At 39.1% G+C, this 22,018-nt stretch overlaps 1 protein-coding gene across 2 annotated transcripts in view; it reads right to left on the reverse strand.

Annotated features, from left to right (window-relative positions):
* The window catches only part of FHL2 (four and a half LIM domains 2), a 42,168-nt gene extending 33,798 nt beyond the window's left edge, over nucleotides 1-8,370 (reverse strand). Inside the window, exon 1 of one of the 2 annotated variants that reach the window (XM_060769717.2) lies at nucleotides 8,266-8,370. The gene's annotated coding sequence lies outside the window, so the exon portion shown is untranslated. The other variant, XM_067466837.1, reaches the window with a different exon arrangement.
* Nucleotides 8,371-22,018: the final 13,648 nt, after the last annotated feature.

Raw genomic sequence — 22,018 nt, forward strand, 5'->3', positions numbered from 1 at the left:
ATTTTTTTTTTTTTTGCTTATAACTCCCTTCCTTTCAAATGTTTTTGTAGCTATTGGGTAAAGTTAACCCTAAGGTTGAACTCATCCAGTTCTAAGATATTACACAAACACCCAAAAATTACTTGTATAGACACAATTTTTGATATAGAATATGGCATTAGACTAGTTGATTAGGAATGACTTATATTTGACCTTATTTTCATATTAAGAATAACATGCATGGGCCTAAGTAATTTTTTAAAACATGACATAGTAAATAATAGGGAGTGCCTCATGAATCTAGAAATTGAATTGATAATCTTCTCTTTATGCTTAAATAACTCTAAATTGTCATAGAGGAAACAGGAGCAGAGCTTTGAGAAATTACTTTTTCTGAATTGTATCTTCCCAAATCCCCCTGAAGATTCTATAGAAGGCATGGGCAAACTTGGGCCCTCCAGGTGTTTTGGACTTCAACTCCCACAATTCCTAACAGCTGGTAGGCTGTTAGGAATTGTGGGAGTTGAAGTCCAAAACACCTGGGGGGCTGAAGTTTGCCCATGCCTGCTCTATAGCTTTGATCCTCCATATATATATATATATATATATATATATATATATATATATATATATATATATATACACACATACACACACACACACACACACAGCTGGCATGGTGTAGTGGTTTGAGCATTGGACTATAACTCTGGACATCGGGATTGGAATCCCTTCCCATTCATGGAAACTCACTTGGTGACCTTGGGCAAGTCAGTCTCTCTCAACTACTGTGGCTGGCAAATGCAGCTGTTGTGAACAAATCTTAGCAAGAAAAGAGTTAGGGTTGCCATAAATTAGAAATGATTTGAAATCACACAACAATACATATATCAGAACTGGGCATTTGTGGAAGGAAGACTTGGGAAATAGCTCCTGTCTCCCAATTTTTTGTGGGTTTAAAGAGCACATTGCAAACTTTCTATCTTACAAACCAAGAAAGATGGCATAACACTCTGGGTGACCTCTTCCAGTAGTTTAATGTATGTGCACAAAGGACAAAGCAAAACCCTGAGGGACCTCACAGATCAACAAACAGGGAGTTGAACAGAAGTCGCTCAACATCACTTTTTGTGTTTGGCCCTCCAGGAAGGAACAGAGACACTGCAAAACACTATCCCCAGAAAAGCAACCCAGAAGGATACTGTTGTCAATGATATCAAAAGCCATCGCGAAATCCAGCAGAACCAAAAGGGATGCACACGCGCACGCGCGCACACACACCCTTTATAGGTCATCCACCAAGGTGACCAAAGCTGCCTCTGTCCCATAGCCATGCCTGAAGCTAGATTTAAGGGGATCTAGATAATTCATTTCATCCAGATGCCCCTGGAGCTGGCAGGCCACCACAGGCTCCAATACCTTGCCCAAAAATGGTAGGTTGGATGCTGGCCAATAATGATCCATTACAGAAGGATTTCGGGATGGCCTTTTCAACCAAGGCCTTCCAAATGCCTCCTTTAGGCAAGTTGGAACTCTGCCTTGAAATAAGGAGGCCTTGGCCACCCCTTCACCAGTCCTCCTCTGGCCTATTTGATAAGCCAGGAAGGGTAAAGGTTTAGCACATATGTGTTTCTCTGGCTTGGATGCTCCTCTCTCAGCATGAAGACAGTTGGCTAGATGGACGCATTCAAAATACATTCTTTTGTGAGTCAGACTCAGGACTTGTTGATTCAAACTGACTCTGCAAGACTTCAAGCCAGTGATTATTGCGTTGAGATAATGGCTTTGCAAGATAGAAAAATGGTTTATCATAGCCTTGAAACAAGCACAGTTTTCCCCAGCTGCTTTACCACATGCAGAGCAAACTATAAACAACACAAATATTTGAAACTTCCCACTTTCATCAAAAATAGCAAACACAGATCTCTTTTCTCCCCAGTGGCGTGGAGTTTAGCAGCAGGTCTAGATGGAGGAGGTAGTAGAATGAGTGATGGGAAAAAAGGATGAGGAGGGGAAGAAACTGCGAGTTTTTTTCCTTGCAGAGGGGTAAAAAATGTAGTGTGGCATATGTATCACTACTGTTTGTCTCATCCGCAAACGGAGAATGAAAGACCAAATCTATTCAAAATATAAATAACATAAGACAATATGTTAATTAGATTTCTTTAAAAAAAAACCCTGAGGTGAACATTATGACAGAAGTTATCTACAAAATAAAGTAACTGAGAACCAAACTCTTTGTTCAGCATCATAGCCTGGTTTTTTGAATCTTTATGCAAAATTTTTTCAAAGTAAACAATTTTTTTTAAAAAAACCAGATAATTTAATTGCAAAAAAGGAATCAGGGTGCTTTTTTTTTTTTTTTTTTTTGAGAAATGCAAATTGTGGTCTATAAATCTGATTGTTGGGTGGTTGAGTCAGATACGATGTTATACATGCCTTCAGCTCTGAGGTCACAAGCTCGTAAAGAAATTATACAAAGCAGTTTTCCTGCAGGACATTCTTTGGAATACTATAGAACCATAGGATAATGGAAGGGACTCCAAGAGCATCCAGTCTGACCCCATTCTGCCACAAAGGAAAACACAAACAAGCTCAAAAGATGGACATCCAGCTTCTGTTTAAAGAAACCCCAGAGAAAGAAAAGCCACCATACTCTAGGTGCCCTTTATGCAACCCTATATCCTATATCAGAAATCCCACAATAACTTCTTTGAACTGGGTTATCTGATAATGTGGGATTTCCTGCCTTGATATTCTGGGATATAGGCTGCGTGGAAGGACCCTGAGGTAGCATTAACCAGCAGGCTGCATATGGATATCGTTGCACATTTGAGATTGAGAGTTTGTAGCATAAACATTTGTAAACTGACAGCAGCTCAATGCTGGATAGTTTAGCCTGGTGTAAAGTTGTTCTCAGAGCATCCTCTGAGAACAGCCATATAACCCAGAATATCAAGACAGATAATCTAAAATGCTTTGAGCTGGGTTATCTGAGTCCACACTGCCATAATCCAGTTCCATTTGAGTTTTATACAGCTGTATGAAAGGGTCAGATTCAGCATTTATGTTCTGAATCCGAGACCATTGTCTAGATAACAGCTTCTGAAATTGTGAATCCCAACCCCAAATAGGGTCCCCTTAGGTCAAATCTGACATCACAAAAATTGACAATAGTGAAAGGCTTCTGAAATTTATTTATTTATTTACTTTGCTTATATACCGCTGTTCTCAGCCCAGGGGCGACTCACAGCAGTGTACAACATAAAAAGAACAAGGTACAAAATACAAGACACAATATAAAAAATCCACCTATTTACACAAATCTGTTAGCTAAAACATGCAGGGTTTACAGGAGACTCTGCAGAAAATACACCTGCCATACACCAAAAAAGAAAAAGCAGCCTATTTAGCAAGTCTTGCAAATGCTGATTTATTTTAAATAAATGTTTGATTTTAAAACCTATTTTATATCCTTATATACCTGGGGTCATGTAAACTTTTCTCAGGCAGAAAGGGTCACAAGTGGAGAAGTATAAGAAGCCCTGATCTAAATCAGGGCTTGTTAAACATTTTCCACTCACTAGCCCTTTTTGCCCAAGATATTTTTACATGATCCCAGGTATATAAGTATATAATGTATCAAAATTAACATTTGCGGATAATAAATCAGCATTTGCAATTTGTAGATCAGCTGAATTGGACTCCAGAGTTATCCGGAAATTTTGAGGTATCCCCTGACTTTGGAAGGCTGGAGTACAGCTGAAAATCCCAGGACACTTGGTGTCACTCTAACACTCCAATGTGTTTGCTGTCAGATGAATTATTTTAATGTATGGTGTATGCTGCTTTGGGCACACAGTTCATAAGGTGAAATAAAATTGAAATAAAATCAAAATATAAGCTAAAATCTACTTCTATGAACTAGTGCTCACTCTGGAATTGCAATTTGTTTTTAAGAGCAGTACTTCTGGAAAGCCAGGCCTAAATTGTACTCTATATATCTCTTATTCTGAATTCCAAAATCCAAAATACTCTTAAATTCAAAATTGTCCAATATGGGTGCTGTGAGACACTTTTGCTTTTGGATGGTTCTATGTATACAAACTTTGTTTCATGTACGAATTATTAGTAATATTGTATAAAATTACTTTTAGGCTATGTGAATAAGGTATACACCAAACATCTCCAATATCTCATTATATATGTATATTCAAATACAGTACAGGTCTTCTAAAATCTCAAAAAAGTACAAAATACTTCTGGTCCCAAGCATTTTGGATAGGAAACTCAACATACACCTCCTTCCCAGTCATTCAAGTACCCAGACAATAAAATCAGCTTCACGTCATGGAAAGTTTGGTGTGGAGAGAGAAGAAGATTGTTAGTTGTGAGTTTCCCAAAAGAAGAAATATTCTTGGGCATCTAACATTCTCCCACCTCCATGAGGCTGAATAAGATCATTAAGTTCACCAGGGTAAAAACCTGACCTACTTTCACTGCTGTCCTTAGTTAGCTGCCCTAGCCCTGTATTTTCTGCAGTGAGTGTGGAAGTAAACACATGTGCATGCTTCAATCAGATATTCCCAACCTATGTAGGTGCAGATTTTGCTTACATATCTTTAATGTTTTCTGCAATAAAACTTATAAAAATGGAACAGTACATGTGAAAAAGATCTTGGAGTCCTCATGGACAAGTTAAACATAAGCCAACAATGTGATGCTGCAGCTAAAAAAGCCAATGGGATTTTGGCCTGCATAAATAGGAATATAGTGTCTACATCCAGGGAATTCATGCTATCCCTCTATTCTGCCTTGGTTAGACAACACCTGGAATCACACTGTGTCCAATTCTGGGCACCACAATTGAAGGGAGATATTGACAAGCTGGAAGGTGTCCAGAGGAAGGTAATTAAAATGATCATGGGTCTGGAGAACAAGTCCTACGAGGAGTGGCCTAAAGAGCTGGGCATGTTTAGCCTGCAGAAGAGAAGGCTGAGAGGATGATAACCATGTATAAATATGTGAGGGGAAGTCATAGGGAGGAGGGAGCAGCTTGTTTTCTGCTGCCCTGGAGACTAGGACACGGAACAATGGCTTCAAACTACAGGAAAGGAGATTCCACCTGAACATGAGGAAGAACTTCCTAACTGTGAGAGCTGTTCAGCAGTGGAACTCTCTACCCAAAGTGTGGTGGAGGCTCCTTCTTTGGAAGCTTTTAAACAGAGGCTGGATGGCCATCTGTCAGGGGTGCTTTGAACACAATTGTCCTGCTTCTTGGCAGGAAGTTGGACTGGATGGCCCATGAGATCTCTTTCAGTTCTATGATTCTATGAACATGAAATCGTACATGATCGTAAGATTTTCCAAAAATGCACCTGCCCGGTCCCTGCCATTCTGGGTGTGATAACAGAAGAGGCAGCCTATAAATAAATTCCAGTTATCATATTTGTATTATAAAGGGGAAACCACACTCTTCATTCATACTCAATTTCTAAAACTTATGAACCATGAAACTGGCTCAGCCAGGTTTCACTTAGCTAATCATCACTGTCAGGCAAAGCAGTACTCCTGGACTATGGAGGAGATTGATAGTACAGCAGGTCAATATAGAGGCAGACTTTTAAAAAGAAACATTCCGCTAATAATTATTTGCCCTGTACAAAATCAGAAGTTCTAATAAGGATGTAAGAAAAAAGCAGAAGGTCTGCAAAGGGTATAAGAAACTCCAAGCAATTTTGTGGACCTCCTAGCATCATGGGTATAAAAATTTAGTTTTGGGAGTCGAAATGCCTTCAAATGCCCTCTACAAGAGTGGGCGTTTTCACTAGGTTTTTTTTTGTTCCTAGAGTGTGTTTTGACAGATGGGGCAAGAAATATGATTTCTGCAAGGGGTTCAGGGAGGAAAATGTGGCTCCAAAGTTTCCTGGGAGCTAATATTTCCACATAGCCTTCTACAGTTGCCAACTCCCAGATTAAGATATAACAACAACAACTGCTTTGCAACTAGAATATTGGTTCTCTCTCTCTCTCTCTCTCTCTCTGTGTGTGTGTGTGTGTGAAAGAGAGAGAGGGAGAGAGAGAATAGGGCTGTCATTCCTGTCCAGATAGTTTTCCATCCGCATGTCCAATTAATGTAATGGCATTTGGGTCATGGATCAGACAAAGATCAAAAGAAAGTGACATTCATCAGGGACACATAATAATAATAATAATAATAATAATAATAATAATAATAATAATAATTTATATTCCACTCTATCTTCCCGGAGGGACTCAGGGTGGATTCCAAGCATAAAAGGCAAACATTCAATGCCCGAATACAACAATACATCCACACTAACAAAATTTAACCAACCCAGCATATAAACACAAATTATGACTTAACAACTAAAATTAAATGAAAAGCACAGCCTGTTATAGCAGACATAAGACAAAACATCAAACATTGAATGGAAACAATAATTTCCGAGTTCCTTGGGGCAAATCTGTTAACATCAATTGTCCCAAAGATTTACTTCTAAACTATTTAACTTATTGTATATACTCATTTATAACCGTAACCCAAAACCTTCCCTCGATTTATACATGAAATAGACTTACATATGAGTACATATGATACTTCTATTTTGAACCACTATACTGGACATAGGTTTGGAAATGGTTAGGTTGCATGTTGGCTCCTCAAACTAAAATAACATATTTTCCCATTCACTGATCTTCAGCCTTTGGGGTGTAATAGAAACTAAACAGTAAACGAAAACAATTGCCCATATTAATTTACACAATATACAAAAATTCATATACAATCCCTCTAACTCCCTTGTGTATGCATGCTTTGCAAACAAAACACAGCACTCCCTTGAGATCACTTTAAAAGGCAATTTGGTGCGATGAACGCTTTATAATGGGTGTTTGGCAGCTGTAATTGCTACTTCGCATGATGGTTATGTAGTCTCACACAGATTACTGAGCCCACTGTCTCCCTTTAGCATAGTCTTCACTACTTCAAAATATATAGCCAGGATCATCTAAGGCCTCAGAAAAACAACAAGAAAAGAATACAAAAGGCTATATAGAGTTTTGCTACCTTTTAATGACCCCGTTTCCAAATACACAGCTGCCAAAGGAACATATAAATATCTGAAATCATTTCCCCAAAACAATATAATTCCATCTCCACATATCGCAAAAGACTTCTCCTTTGTAATTGTTTACTTTGAGAGAAGAAGAAAAAAACCCATGACAAATGTGATAAACTCCACAAGTTGTCAAGCACACACAGGAGGATTGCTGAAATTCCACAAAGTTAAAGATTCCCACATACTTTTCTAGAAAAATATAGAGTTTATTTAAACAGGGAACATTTCTTACTTGCAGGTGTTCCACTTTAGTATGCAAAATTGTAGCCTCAAAGACGATAAGATAATTCTCAGTTTTTAAAACAAGCAATTGGGAGGGGTGTCTTTTGAAAATTAAAAATATTTTTTCCAGATCTACATACAGAAGTCAGATCATACAGTTATATTAAGGAACCCCCAAATGACAGGCAGTCTCTCTCTCTTTGTGATAAATGAAAAAGACAATGCATTTCAAGACAAATCATGTTAAATAATTGGAATAGCAAATCTACCTGCTGTCCCATTGAACTTTTTGTGTGGTAGACTGGAATAAGATTGTACTATTGTAGTGTAGTGGTTTGAGCATTAAATCATTGAACTGGAAGAGACCCAAAGGCCATACAGTCCAACCTCATGCCTTGCAGGAAAACACAATCAGATCACCCTTGATGGCCATCTAGTCTCTACTTAAAGACCACCAAAGAAGGAGACTCTAGAAACCACTTTGGTTCTTTGCTCAGCCTTGGAAACCCACTGGGCAGCCTTGGCTGAGTCACACAGTCCAAGAAAAGCTCCTGATAGATTTGCCTTAGGCTTTCCATAAGTCACAAATGTCTTCAAGGCACACAATAGCAATGTCACCCTATATTCTCTTCCCTTATCCAGTGAAAAGATAGTAAGACACTGAACTCTCTTGACATTTTAACAACATATAAGCATGTAAAGATAACCTCTGATGAAAGGGAACACCGGCTCTTGATTACCTGGTGTGAGGTGTGGGTTCTCTTTAAACTCTGTGGTGTATGCTGATGTTCCTTGCAAATAACAGAAGAAAGGAAATCCTCAACATTCCTTTAGGACTCTTCAGGTTCTCCCCAAAACAGCACTGCAGGGTGACAAAAGGAATGGCTCCTGAACATGAAAGCACTATCCTTTTTGCGCTTACCTTGCTGGATGGCGTCTGTGTGTTCCAGTCAGGGAGTGAGGCGAGACAAAGGCCGGCACGGAGGCTTACTGCTTTATTGGATTACCCAAACTATGTATTTAGCAATTAGACTGTCAAGAGTTCCCTTGCCAGATGAGCTATAAATACAGTTATCTCCAAAGAAGCAGCCATCCTGAGCGATAAGAACCAGAGCATCTCCGCAGGAGACGGCCTTTTAAGGAATCATTTGTTAATGGGGCCATGCATTTGTGATGGGAGCAAGAACAACTTTGCTCCCTTTATTCGTGAGGCCATTCCGTATCTTCCACAGGGCTAAGCATGTTTCTCTCTAGAACATTTTTACAACCAGTGAGTCCTATACAAAGCTTAGACTGATTTTTTTCAGGACTGCAACTCCAGAATGCCCAGTAGCCATGCTAACTGGGGTATTCTGCATACTACTACCCACAGAAATAATTATTATAAATGTTGACCACCAATTGGTTTCTGTTTTTCCTGCCTTCCACCATCCTGCATTCAGAAAATGATCTACACTTCAATTCCAACAATGATATACACTCCTGATTTGACTGCGACAGTTTTGATTAATTCTCTGTCAGCCCACTTTCGCAGTTGCTTTGAAAATGTTCCAGTTTCTGACTTCTCCTCCCACTTTTCCCTTTTGTCCTTCTTCAAATGATGCAAACTAAGGGGCCTTCTACACATGCAGTAAAACCTGGAAGTAACTGGGATAAAAGGGAGTGGGATGTCTAAAAGATGTTTGTAGAAAGTGCAGAGAGAATCGGATTAACAGCTGAAAAGCACGTGTTTAAAAAGTGAGCTTAAAACCCGATTCTGCCCAAAAAATGCAAATCTATGTGTAACAGTATATCTCTGCAATCATGGAAAACACATGACTTCCTTCCCATCCCCTGTGTGGACTGCTCCAGCACATGTGTTTTAAAAGCCCAAAACTGTCAAAAATTGAGTCATGGACACATGGGTAGCTAACAGGAAGCACAATCAGAAAGCAATTAGAACTCTCTGCAACCATGCCTTTCTTTCTTATAATATTAAACAAAGCTTGAATTAACAGTTGGGTGAAAAGAGAGATTAGAAATCTGCTTGTGTGTAGTAGATCTCTGCATGTGTGCATATGAGATCCAGCACATTTCTGAGAGAATTTCTTTTTTCAAAAACTTCTACTGGATGTTCCTCTTCCCTCCCCCATCTTGATTTGCTTCAAAGGAAGGCATAAGGATGGTGAGGGACCATATCCTGGGACTGACAGGTCTGTGTGTGAACTTGCTCTCAGATCCAGGATTTTTTCCCCAGTTTTTAAACTTGCATTTTGAAGCTATCTGGAAGTGCCTTAAATTCAAAATGCAAAATTTGCTTGCAGTTAAGAGGCCAGAGTCCTGCCCTTCCCACTAGACTCAGGCAAAGTCAAATTGCTGTTGCTTCTCCCAGCTTGCCTGTTATTCACCATTATATTAATGGGAGTTGCTCTATTGTAGCTTTGCTCAGATGGCATTTCTTCGAGTCATGATAAGTCTTCCTGTGAATAATAGTGTGCTTATGAGTAAGGCAAAAAAACTGTGTTTAGTAAACCACATATACAAAGGGAAGATACCGAGGAGAAAGGAGTGTTTGGGTACCTTCCAGGTGATGGTCTGAGCTCTATCAGTCAAAAGGCATATTCCTGGTATATTGATAAATGCCAAATAAAGGAATGCTTGAATAGGGTCTTCATAGGAATGTTTAAAGAGGTCAAGGCCTCCATACGCACTCAGTACTGCTATTTAATCTTTTATTCCTTATTGGCTTTGTGTATGTGTGTATATCAAGGGGAAAAAATTGAAGAAGCACAAGAGGATTAGAAATGAAAGATCACCCAAGCAACTGTGGCTTTGGGTTGGAAAGACCATAGAAAGTAGAAAGTTAAAAAATGGTGTGAATATTTAGCAGATTATATGCTTCAGGATTACATCTATGAAAGAAGAACCAAATATACAATAAGCAGATTTAAGAAGACCTGGGTTCAGAAATGGGAAAAAGTGATAGAAAAAGTCAAATGAAACAAAAGATATAAAGAGCTGGACCATTCTCTTTTCACGATTGTTCAATTAAATTAATATCTGCATAATGATAAGTACTGTTCCCTGAGGGTGGGGGAGGGGGGAGGAGGTGAGGGGTCTAAAATTGTTAGACAAAAGGGGAGGTAAAGATGAGATTGATAAGATGAAATCTGACATTGTCTTCTCTCACCACTACATCTCTGTGCTCAAGATAAAGAATGTAGCCTGGTCAGTGAAGGAACATGATGGGAACAATCCTCTTCTTGAAGCTGCTACCTAAGAGCCCTTCCACATACCCTATATCCCAGAACATGCACTCAGATAAGCCAGTTCAACTATGGACTCAGATAAGCCAGTTCAAAGCAGATGTTGTGGAATTTTCTGCCTTGATATTCTAGGATATAGGGCTGTGTGGAAGGGTTGGGTCCTATAACTTGTCCCAACCTTTTCTTCACAATGATAGGTTCCAGAGTTTGGAAAATGTATTTTTGCAGGTTCTGGAAGTCTGGGAATTGAAGAAAGGTGGCATATCTGAAGTCTTGGGATGTGTTTTGTTGTATGGTACACCCACTCAGAGAGCTATCACTCTGCATTGTTATAGAGCTATAATTCCCTTCAACAACCATTACAACATTATATGAAATCCTAGAATTTGCTAAATCCCAAGATTTTGCATTTAGGAAAGGGCATTTAGAATTCTCAGACAGAGACTTCTTGAACCTCACAAAACTACAAAGCTCAGAATGGGAAAGAAAGTTGTCATGGTAGTTAAAGCAGACAATATAACAATATAGTGTGAGATCTCCGTTTATTTTTAAGAGAGTTGTGCACTAACCCATGCTTGCCTTAGTAAGTAGTGGCTCATTCTGCTGTGGACAGAGAACCTCTTTTATGCTCCTGTTGGAAACTGTTTGGAGGCTCTCTGGGTTCTGTGGCCCAGAATGTGAGTTCCAGCCATAACTGAGCTACTGAGCACTTGGCAAAATCACCTCTTTTAAGAGGGAATTGTACAAACTCATTCCACATATACTTACACAATTTTAATGGTAAGCCAACATATTGGTTTCTTTTTTAATTGTCTCTACATGTATCTGGAAGTTCCATCTGTCTCCATGTGTGATGTTACCTGATGTGCTTGAGATAATGTCCTTAGTTTGCTAAAGACAATCCGATCAGATTGGGAGCATGCTGACTGTCAGAGGGAGCCCTGATCTCCTTAACCTTTAAGACAAAAGCTCTATTCGGATGTGCTATTATTTGGCCTTAATTAGCATGCATAGAGCAAGAATGAGTAAGACTTTGGTTGCTTTTCTCATCATCCTCCAAATGTCAGAAGTGTTCAATTTTTTTTGAGCGACAATTCCCAAATACGCCAGCCAGCATATTCAGTGGTTCAGCTTGTAATAAGCTTACTTTTTCCAATAATAAAATATGACAAAGCTTCCCTATGAGGTTGCTCAAACAGATAACAAACTCTGAGTTCCTATCAACTTTGGACTTCCATCTTATGGACTTACATATTTGTAGAGAAGAGTGGAGGTCTGTCCCTATAGCGATTGCAATAAAGCCTTTCAATTGCAAATCACTCCATGAAACTTTTACTCCTTCCCATCCCATTGTTTTCTTGAAGTGTTCTTGACCCCTTGTAGCTTGCCTTCACATTCATCACACTGGGGAAGGCTTGTCAAATTCTCTCTGTTTCCCCCCTCTTCTCTATCAGCCGAAAAATCTCTCTTTTTCTCTTTCTCTTTTTTCTCTGCTGCTTCTGCCACCACCTCCCCAGCCAAACATTGCTCTCCATTGCTCTCTGTCTGCAATAGCTGTCTCTCATTTTGCAGCAATGAAACACGACAGGGGAGTATAGTTTCTATTCCATGTGTTTTAGCCTTAAAAAGTGGATCAAATCACAACAGCAGCTCAAAAGACTTTTACTCAGCCATGGTGGGAGCTCCTTTCTTCAGGCTCATTTCAATGATGGATGGAACACATGGCAGCTGAAAGTAGTTCAACATCATGTGATGGGCTCCATGCCTCTCCATCTCTGAAATGTGCCTGAAGTGTGTTAAGGTTTCTGTAAAGCCAGCAAGTAAGTTTTGTGGGGGATTACTACCTTCCCTGCACCAAGTGTGTTAAGAGAAAAAGGATTCATTCTGGTGGTTATTATATGCAGGTTACATGAATGTTCTCATTAAAGTCAGTAAGTCTGGGCCACTCCTGGTTGGGTATAACTAGGTGCCTATTGGGATACATGATGCACTCCCTCTTTTGCTCTCTGAGTATGGAAGTTGGAGAAGCAATGCCATCTGTGTTGGCATGATTGCATACAAAGACTATGTGCGTTCTGTTGCTCTGAAGGATTGTTATCTTGATGCAATGCCACAAGCTTATCTTACTGTTTTGAACTCTGCTGAACAAGATTTATGTTTCCTTTTTGTGCGTTGCTACTGTGTCTTTGGTAGACAAGCTTCTATATTAACTGCAACAAAGTGTCATTGGATGGGGAAATAAGGACCTTTTCACGCTTTTCACGTTTGACAGCGAACGGGAAAGTGTGCGAGGCGGCTCATGGTACCCTATATGCCCCCTCTCCTTCCCCCATCATATGGTGGGGATGAGACAGGGTGCGTTGGCACCCTGTTCCTATCAGATGGGACAAAGAGTGGCAATGTGCATTGCCCTACCACCCTTTTCCCCATCATATGGGGAAAGGGGAGAAAGGGGAGAAAAGTCCAGGTCGCTCCATTGGAGCTACACAAAACACGCTTTCCTCCCCATGTTTTGGCACATTCCTCACTTTGGGAGGAATGTGCATCATCTGATAATGCTTGGCAGGCTCCTTCCCATCTGTGAATAAAAGTGGCAAAACGGGGCCATTTTGCCCTGTGTGAAGAGATCTTAAGTCAATGTGATAAAGTCTTCATGCTTTCCCCAAGTCTTTAAATGCCACCTTGGATTTATCAAAAGGTGGCTAAAATACTCATCCAGTATATGTGTTTTGGGAATTTTGAATTCTGTATATGTGGCCAATTCTCTTTCAAAATCATCAACTGACTTTCAAAGCTCTCACACAGACAGAGGTAAGTCAACAGTGGTTTATTGAAAGCATACTGTTTTAGAAATCGAGCATGTAAGTTGGTTCAATTTCAATGTGCTAAATTCTTTCTGATTAAATTCCAACACATACAGTTCATGACTAGCTTGTTCCTCTAACCTCTTCCTGAGACTTTAAAGCTCATATGTGTCATTTATTTTTGAGGAGAGAGGAATTATGTTTGGTATAGATTTACTTGTCTCCAAGATCACCAGGACAGTGTTGTATAGTGGTTAGAGTTTCAAACAAGGCGTCCATCACACAGAGAATTAGAAAACTACTTCCAACAGACCTCACTACCTCTGAGGATGCTTGCCATAGATGCAGGCGAAACGTCAGGAGAAAAATTGCCTCCAGAACATGGCCATATAGCCTGGAAAAACCTACAACAACCCAGTGATTCCAGCCATGAAAGCCTTCGACAATACAATTAGAACACTATTATTCTAGTTTAGCTGCTAGGTATCTGTCCTATGCAATCATAAAGCCGTTTCATGCTAAAACACTAGAGCTCTCTTATGAGATTCCTAAATGCCACTACTTGAATTATCAATCCCAGGATTCCATAACACATCAGTTGTCATAACAAAAGGTGCATATTAAGTTCTTTTATCTCTCATTTTATATAAAGTGGAACACCTCTCTTCCCCATACAGATAATTGCTTTTTGGAGACTTTGTGACAACAAGATATGTTTTTGAGAGCTTACTTTAAGCAAGTTGCAGGTGCTTCCAAGGCCTGATCATAAAGGAGGAGAAACTAAAATAAGTAAACTTATAAAGACTTATATATTTAACAAGATACCATAATTGAACACTTTCTCTGTCAAAGAAAAGTTTTCCAGAGGAATACTCCAGATGATCAAAGCAGATAATCTATATAATCTGCTTTGAACTGGATTATATGAGACTACACTGCTATATAATCCAGTTCAAAACAGATAATCTGGATTTTATGTGGCAGTATAGAAGAGGCTTTAGGAATATGACAGCCGAATCCTACCACTCATGAGCAGCACGAAGGACTAAAATCTGTATTTTGTTGGCACTGAACCTTTAATCTAATTTGTGGATTTAAAGATAAGAACTATATATCATCCAAGGAATATATCCCATTAGAAATTTGGTAGCTAGAGAGGCATTAGAATTGTGCTTATTATTTTGACTTCTTCTTTAGCTCTTTGGACTTTGACGTTTTGTAATTTTTAGCCATACATTTAAATTCCCAATGTTTTGTTTCCTCTGAAGATCTCTCTAGGAGATATCTGAATTTAGGACATGATAGTTGTCTCATTTTTTTGCATCCAGGTTGGCGCATATATTGGTCCATGGAAGGAGTGCTGTGATGTGGCAATCTATGAAGCAACAGAAGCTGGGAATCGGACTATAAATGTCTTGGCCACACACCACATTTGGTTATGGAAACCCACTGGGCAACCTTGAGAAAACCACACTGCCTCTACCTCAGAAGGTGGCAAAACAAATCCCCTCTCAACAAATTCTGCCAAGAAACCCCTGTGATAGGTTTGCCTTAGGGTCAACCATAAATGGCAAATCAGTTGAAGGCACACAACATCTCATGTGAAAATGGATAGCTAAAATACACAGGGTCCTCTTGGGTAGGTGGGGGTTTATAGACTCATAATTTTTAATTCAACGTATTATTTTTGACTTTCACACACCAGCTATCATATATCCTTCAACTGTAGCCATTTCCTTTGCCCCTTTCTGCTAACAATAAGATTTACAAAGGCTTCTGGTTTTGCAGCTGCTTTCTTCCTCGCTTCTTTCCTAACCTGACCATAGTGTTTGCTTAGCTGTTGTAAGAAATCATACTAAAACTATTTTACTCCATATTTATATTCGTCTCCTAACCTACCAGTTCAAATCCTCATTAATCTAGACAGATTTTCACTGAGCAACATGCTTAGATATAATTAGCTATATTTTTGACAGCACATGTCACTGGTTGCAAAATAAAATAAAGTTTAAATGTCAAAAAACTTCACCTGAGTGAACTGTTCACATTTCCCACTTTATACCAACTTGTTGTCTTTAATTTATGCATGTGATCCTGATGAGCTTACAAGTACTTAACGACCAAAATCACATTTATTTCATTAAAAAGTAACATACTTACCTGCTTTTAGGCAATTTATTTTTATTTAATTAAGGAAGACTGCACTTCTTTGAAACATTATCAAATGGCTGCTAGAACTGATCTTTTTTTTAAGTAGATGGAGTGCATTCACACGAATATGCCTCTCTTATAAAATGTATTCCAGCCTTCTCCAACATGATGCACTCTTCATATTTTGGAGTATAGTCCTCAAAATCATTCATAATTGGCCACATTGGGGCTAATAATACAAAACAATTGTCTGGATAAAGTTCACTCAGGGTGCATCTACACTGTAGAATGTACATTTTGAAACCACTTTAACTTCCATGGCTTAATGCTGTGGAGTCATAAGAACTGTAGTTATACATTCTTTATTGATGGAAAGGTTGGCAGTTTGAATCCGGGGAGTGGGGTGAGCTCCCACTGTTAGGCCCAGCTTCTACCAGCCTAGCAGTTCAAAAACATGCAAATGTGAGTAGATCAATAGGTACTACTTGGCGGGAAGGTAATGGCATGCAGTCATGCCGTCCACGTGATGTTGGAGGTGTCTATGGACATTGCTGGCTCTTCGGCTTAGAAACTGAGATGAGTATTACCCCCCCCCCCCCATTTTGTTCTTACCTCCTCCTCACTGTATGCTTGAGACCATAGGAAAGTTTTAAGCTGTTTTTTAAAAGAAAGTAAGGAGGGGAGTATTTTGATCTTCTTGGGGAGGGAGTTCCAGAGGTGGAGGGCAACCAAGGAGAAGGCCCCCTCTCTTGTCCCCATCAGCCATGCTTGAGATGGGGGTGGGACCGAGAGCAGTGCCTCCTCCGCCGATCAAAGAAGAACATATCCCCCAGTAGATTTGTCAGATGGAGGCTCTCCAGTAGTGTTTGCATCTGTATAAACCATTTTAATCTTGGGTGGCTGATAGTTTGTATCTTTAACTTTAAATCTCTACCTACTCTTTTCACTCCAGTCCAATCCTTTTCACTCTGATAATTGATTTTTTTTTACAAAGAGTCCCAACTGCTGAGGCAATATCTGGTCTCATGGTGATTGCCAGGTATAGCAGCTTTCTTACAGCAGATCTGTGTTGTTTATTTTTGTGATAGCTCAATATGTTTATCTTCCCCTGTTTATTGTGGCATCTCTTACTACAGGGGCAAAGGTCTCATTATAGCTCTTGCTATATTTCTGTAAATCAGCTTTGGCTATAAATCTGGCTTTGGATTGCTGGATCTCCCTTCTCTATCTTATTTTACTTTGATGACCCATTTGAACTCTTCAGTCGTCTTGGCACCCCTGTGATTTTGATTTTTATGGTTTGATTTTTATGAAGGGCCTCTATTTCATCTTGTTCAGCTTTTCTTTATTTGCCATATTCTGCTGCAGGAAATATATATGTATTTTGAGGCAAGAGGCTGTCCTTATAAGGTAGAACAGGTATTGGGATGGTATGCTTTTATTTAGCTGAGATGAGCATATGAAATCAGTTTGTGCATTGATTTCCAGCTCTGAACCTCCTTCTGTATTTCTCCTTTCCTATATATTTCTGTGTTTACTTTTATCTCTTAATTATTAGCAGGTGTTTGAGGCAGGCAGACGTAACCTCTGTAGTTAGACCAAAATGCTGTTTGCGTTTCTGTATTGAGATGATGTATGGTTTACATTTGTTCCCTATGTCTCATCAAAGTAATTCTTCCTGTTTTGGATTCAGAGTTCTTTGCCTCCTGGCTCATACTCTACCATAATGGGTTCTTTAGAGCTGTCATCTAGTTTTGAACTTTTCTCTTTTGGAAGATGCACATAATCCTTGGATCCAAATGCTCTGATACAGTCCTGTAGCCAAGATTTTGATTTGAGGGTGGGGGGCTGAGTTTGATTTGGGGGTGGGGGGCTGAGGATCTACCCTAGCAAACCTTTTGTATCATTATCCCAATTCCCCCCATGCATATGGGATATATTGAGCATGGTGATCAGGTCATGATATGAATAAACATAACAGTTTCAATAATGTACCAGTAAGGCCTTCACGCGGACACCCTGAGAATTTGGGGGGGGGGAGTCCGTCCCCCCCCCCCCGGCTACATGCCTGCTCTGATATGTTCCATACTTGACTGTTTCCCATGGACAAATTGAGTTTTGGGTTGGTCCTCTTCTATAGATATGTAACCCACAGGTATGTAACACCACAGCCAATGCTGATTGATTTCCACAGCATTGGTTGGTTAACTCAAAATTCCAGCAGCATATATCTCACTATTTTTTTCTGATTTATTTTTTCACTCCAAAACTCTATTTTTGTCAGGTGTGTAGGGAATTATGTGTCTACTTACAATTATCTGCTTGTTCATGCATGTTTGGGTGCAGTGTGACATGTACTCACCAGCATTGTTGGTCTAAAGAGCTTAAGTGTTTCTACCAAATTTATTATTCATAAAGGCAACACATGTCTTCACAAGTGACAAGTTCTGACCTTTCTCTTTGAGCAGACAGGTCACACAGCATCTAAAATAATCATCTAGAAGTGTTAGTAAACAACAATTAGTTGATGTGGGAGGTATCCAGACAAGTCAGTGTGCATGAATGCCACTTTGCTTCCAAAACGTGGTGCGTAGAATTATCTAATATATTGCCTTGAACCACAACATTGAGACTCTCCTGGATTCCATAAGATGAAGCCATAGCAGTTGAGGTGGTATCAATGCCACAATAATGTTGTAACAGAGATATTCACAGTTTTTTAAATACTCAGCACAAGGGAGGAATCCAACAGTTCCTTTCCAACAGCTACATTTGGTGGCAGAAGCAAGAACAGAAACAAGGTGAACAAGACAGCAGGGAAGTAGTTTTGTCCATACAGACCAGAAGAACAGCTAAAACTTCTATAGCATACTACTTGCCTTTGTTAATATTACACTGGATTTAGCTCAGGGTCTTCAAAATCCAGAACAGTATTAAAGCCATCTGTTGCAGCTGTTTCTTTTTCCTTTTGCTTTTTAAAAAAGCACTAGCCTCTGGTTATTTTGTAACACAACATGTATTAGATAAATATTTTTTTTCTACAGAACATTAATTTCAATCAAGAAGTCACCAGGATACATAAAGTATGTCTAGTATGTCTAGTATCAATGGGTAAGGGCAGATTCTGAATATAATTAGAAATCCCAGGGGCAAATATGTTCCAGCAATGTCCGTTGTTATTATTTATGTAACAACTGAAATAAATAGCTTGACATGCTGACCATGGTACCCACTGACACACAACACAGGTTTTTCCCACTTTCCTCCCACCCAAATTGTATTTCTTTTTTCTATGACATTGACTTGACTTGTCAGCATTCGGTGGCAAGACGTCTTAAGTCCATTCGAGTCTCCCTCCCTCCTGTTTCTAATGTCTTCCTATGTTCTTTTGTGGTAATTCACCTGGAATACTGAGGAAATGTCCCTCCTTTCTTGATTACAAGTATAACTCTAAAAATATAATGTGACTGAAAACAAACAAAGGATATTTTAATTAATTTGTTTTTTTATCAGAAGATAGCATTGGGCTATTTGGAAAGTATGAGGACAGATAATTGCATTAACAAATGAATCAAAGTTCAGTGTAAAACTAGAAAGGCAGCTTGTACAGTGGCTTCAAAGCTCTCAAATCCTGGGATTATGACACTATTTTTGCCTTATGGCAAAGTGCTGTTAAATATGTTATACACATTTGCTTTAGAATGGTATTTTCCTAGCTTTCCTTTCCCTTTAAAAAAAACAAAACAAAAAAAAACAATGTGGTTATCCGGATGCCATTAATATCAGTGAATGTGCATAATGTATTATTCTTTTTTCCTCCTCTTCTTCAGTGAATATCAATGAATGTGCATAATGTATTATTCTTTTCCCCCTCCTCCTCTTCATAAATACAGCAGGCACAAAACTGTTAATGTTAAACATAACATGTATAGATTATGAAGACACTTTCCTTGTGCTCCCTTCAGAATGTATTGTACTCAGTGAGCCTGTACCTCAGCTACGTTCTTTATCTCTGCCATATTTCTTGATGTTGTTTACAATTGTGATTGTTTTTATATTTTCATATTTGATGTTTTTAATCTGTTGTGTTTTATTGTAATTTTTGGGCTTGTCCCTTGTAAGCCACCCCAAGTCCTCTTGGGGAGATGGTTGGTGGGGTATAAAATATAATAATAATAATGATGATGATTATTATTATTATTATTATTATTATTATTATTCGGAGTCACCGCAGAGAGGTCTTAAAATATCTTCCTTGTGCTTAACTCACTCCCTCCTTTCCTTTTCATATTTACCCTATATACTCATGTATAAGTTTAGAAATTTAGTCAGAAAATCAACTCCAAAAACTGGTCAATTTATTCATGAGTCTATGTGACTATTTCTTCTTTCTGTCTTTGCCAAGATTGAAAATGACTGTGGATATTCAGACAAGAATATTTCCTGGAGTTCTCATTTCCAGAAAAACAAAGCCTTTTCACTGAGGAAATCAGTTATCAGAATGGGAAACACTCCAATTTGATTCTTACAGTCCACCCTAGATAGCAATTGCAATTTGTGGTGAAGGTACACAGTACCACATTTACCATTGTGCACAAAGTCCTGTTGGCCAGGAGGATCTTTCTGTCAGAAGAAATTGTATATGATGGATTTTTCTTATGTGGTGAAATTCTAACTTTGAAGACATTCTGTTTCAGAGCTATTCCAGACATAATGATAGAATTAATAGTCTATAGGAGTGTGCCACAAAGCAAGCAGTGCACCTACCTCCTTCAAGGCCCAAGGGAAGGGCCTCATAACTTCACTAACACAGGACCTCATTGGTCCTAAATCCAGCACTGGAGGTACAGCAAAGTAATAGAATGAATACTGGGTTAAACAAGATGCTGTAAACATTTCTTCTGCCCAAACCAAAGAAGCAAAATGAAAATATATAGTCAAAATTGTCCATGTTTTAAAGTTATTGGAGGATGCATCAATTGATTTATTTTCCAGTTTTATAGTTGCAGTTAAAAATCTGACTTTTAAGTCAGTAAATCTAAAACATATAATGAAATATCTCAAAATAGCAGAGGTTTTTAATTTTTTTTAAAAAAAAAAACTGCAGTGATTTTTCAGTGCCCTGTATGTTGCAATGCAGAGCAGTCCAGGGGGTAGCTAATATCCAGATTGACATTTTTTGTTCCATACAACATCTTTCTGGAATGCTATTATCAAGAATTCAGACTGAAAAGAATGGCAGCTGGTTCCAATTAGATATTATCAGTTTCTCTCTTAAAGGCTCCCGCTAAAATGATTTCTGATGCAAGAGTCTAATTCCTAATCCTAGCAATTTCTTGCACAGCTTGCAGAGTAGAAATTTCACAAACTATTTCTAAATAATCAGAAATTATAACTATTTGGCCCTACTTGAAGTTTTTTGACATGGCATGTCAGCATCTTCTCAGTGTTTTAAAACAACAGTTTGGAACACTAGACAAATATTTGGAGCATCTACAATTCTTTGCTGAAAGGAAAATTTCAAGACATCAGTGGCAAATGTGGATGAAAGTAGAGGGAAGAGAAAGAGAGCTGTACATATTGTATCTTGTGGTTTTAGTGACGCACAAGTCATAATCGAAACCAGCAGTAGTTTCAGGCAAGGGGCCAAAATGAAGATAAAGCCCAGTGAGGAATATTTCTGACATTTAATTTATTATGGCCAGCTCTTTTAAACAAATTGATATCAAATTGTCTTCTGAAGGAACATCACAGTGTTGATATTTTTGACTATTCTATTGTTCACACTAACTATGCAAATGACAGCATCAATGCATTATGACAATGGTGGGAAACCTGTGGCCCTCCACATGTTTTGGACTTCAGCTCCCAGAATTCCTGACCATTGAACAAGCTGGCTAGGGATTCTGGGAGTTGGAATCCCACGCACCTGGAGGGCCACAGGTTATGTGTCATTGTATTATGGTGTAATCAGACTGCTATGACTACTTGTCCTTCAAAGAAAAGATGGGATATCTTCTCTGGGAAAATCCAATACCTGGCTTTCAAGCTGTGTTTTCAACTTCAAGAAAAGCAGAGCTTCACATTTTGCTTCAAGATCCTCTTTAAATCTACACTCATCTAATAGTTCCTCACATCTTATAAGATTAGTAAAGGTAAAGGTTTCCCTGACATTAAGTCTAGTTGTGTCTGGGGAGTGGTGCTCATCTCCATTTCTAAGCCAACTCATGTTTTCTCCAGCAGGTTCCGGTATCTGCATAATCCTGTCAAATCATCTTTTGGATTTTTCTTAGTCTCCCGCATTCCTTTGCTACACACCTAGAGGTTGTCTTGACCTCTAGGGACCTCTCCACCCCCAAAGCCACCTCCGCCAGCCCATCGGAAGTGCTGGGGCATCCCTACCTAGCTGGGAGGAGATCCCCAGCTATGTCATCAGCACCTTCTCCAATCAGGGCGCATGTAGGCTTGGACCTGC

Source organism: Anolis sagrei, chromosome 3 (assembly GCF_037176765.1).
Source record: "Anolis sagrei isolate rAnoSag1 chromosome 3, rAnoSag1.mat, whole genome shotgun sequence".
NCBI classification, from domain to species: domain Eukaryota; kingdom Metazoa; phylum Chordata; class Lepidosauria; order Squamata; family Dactyloidae; genus Anolis; species Anolis sagrei.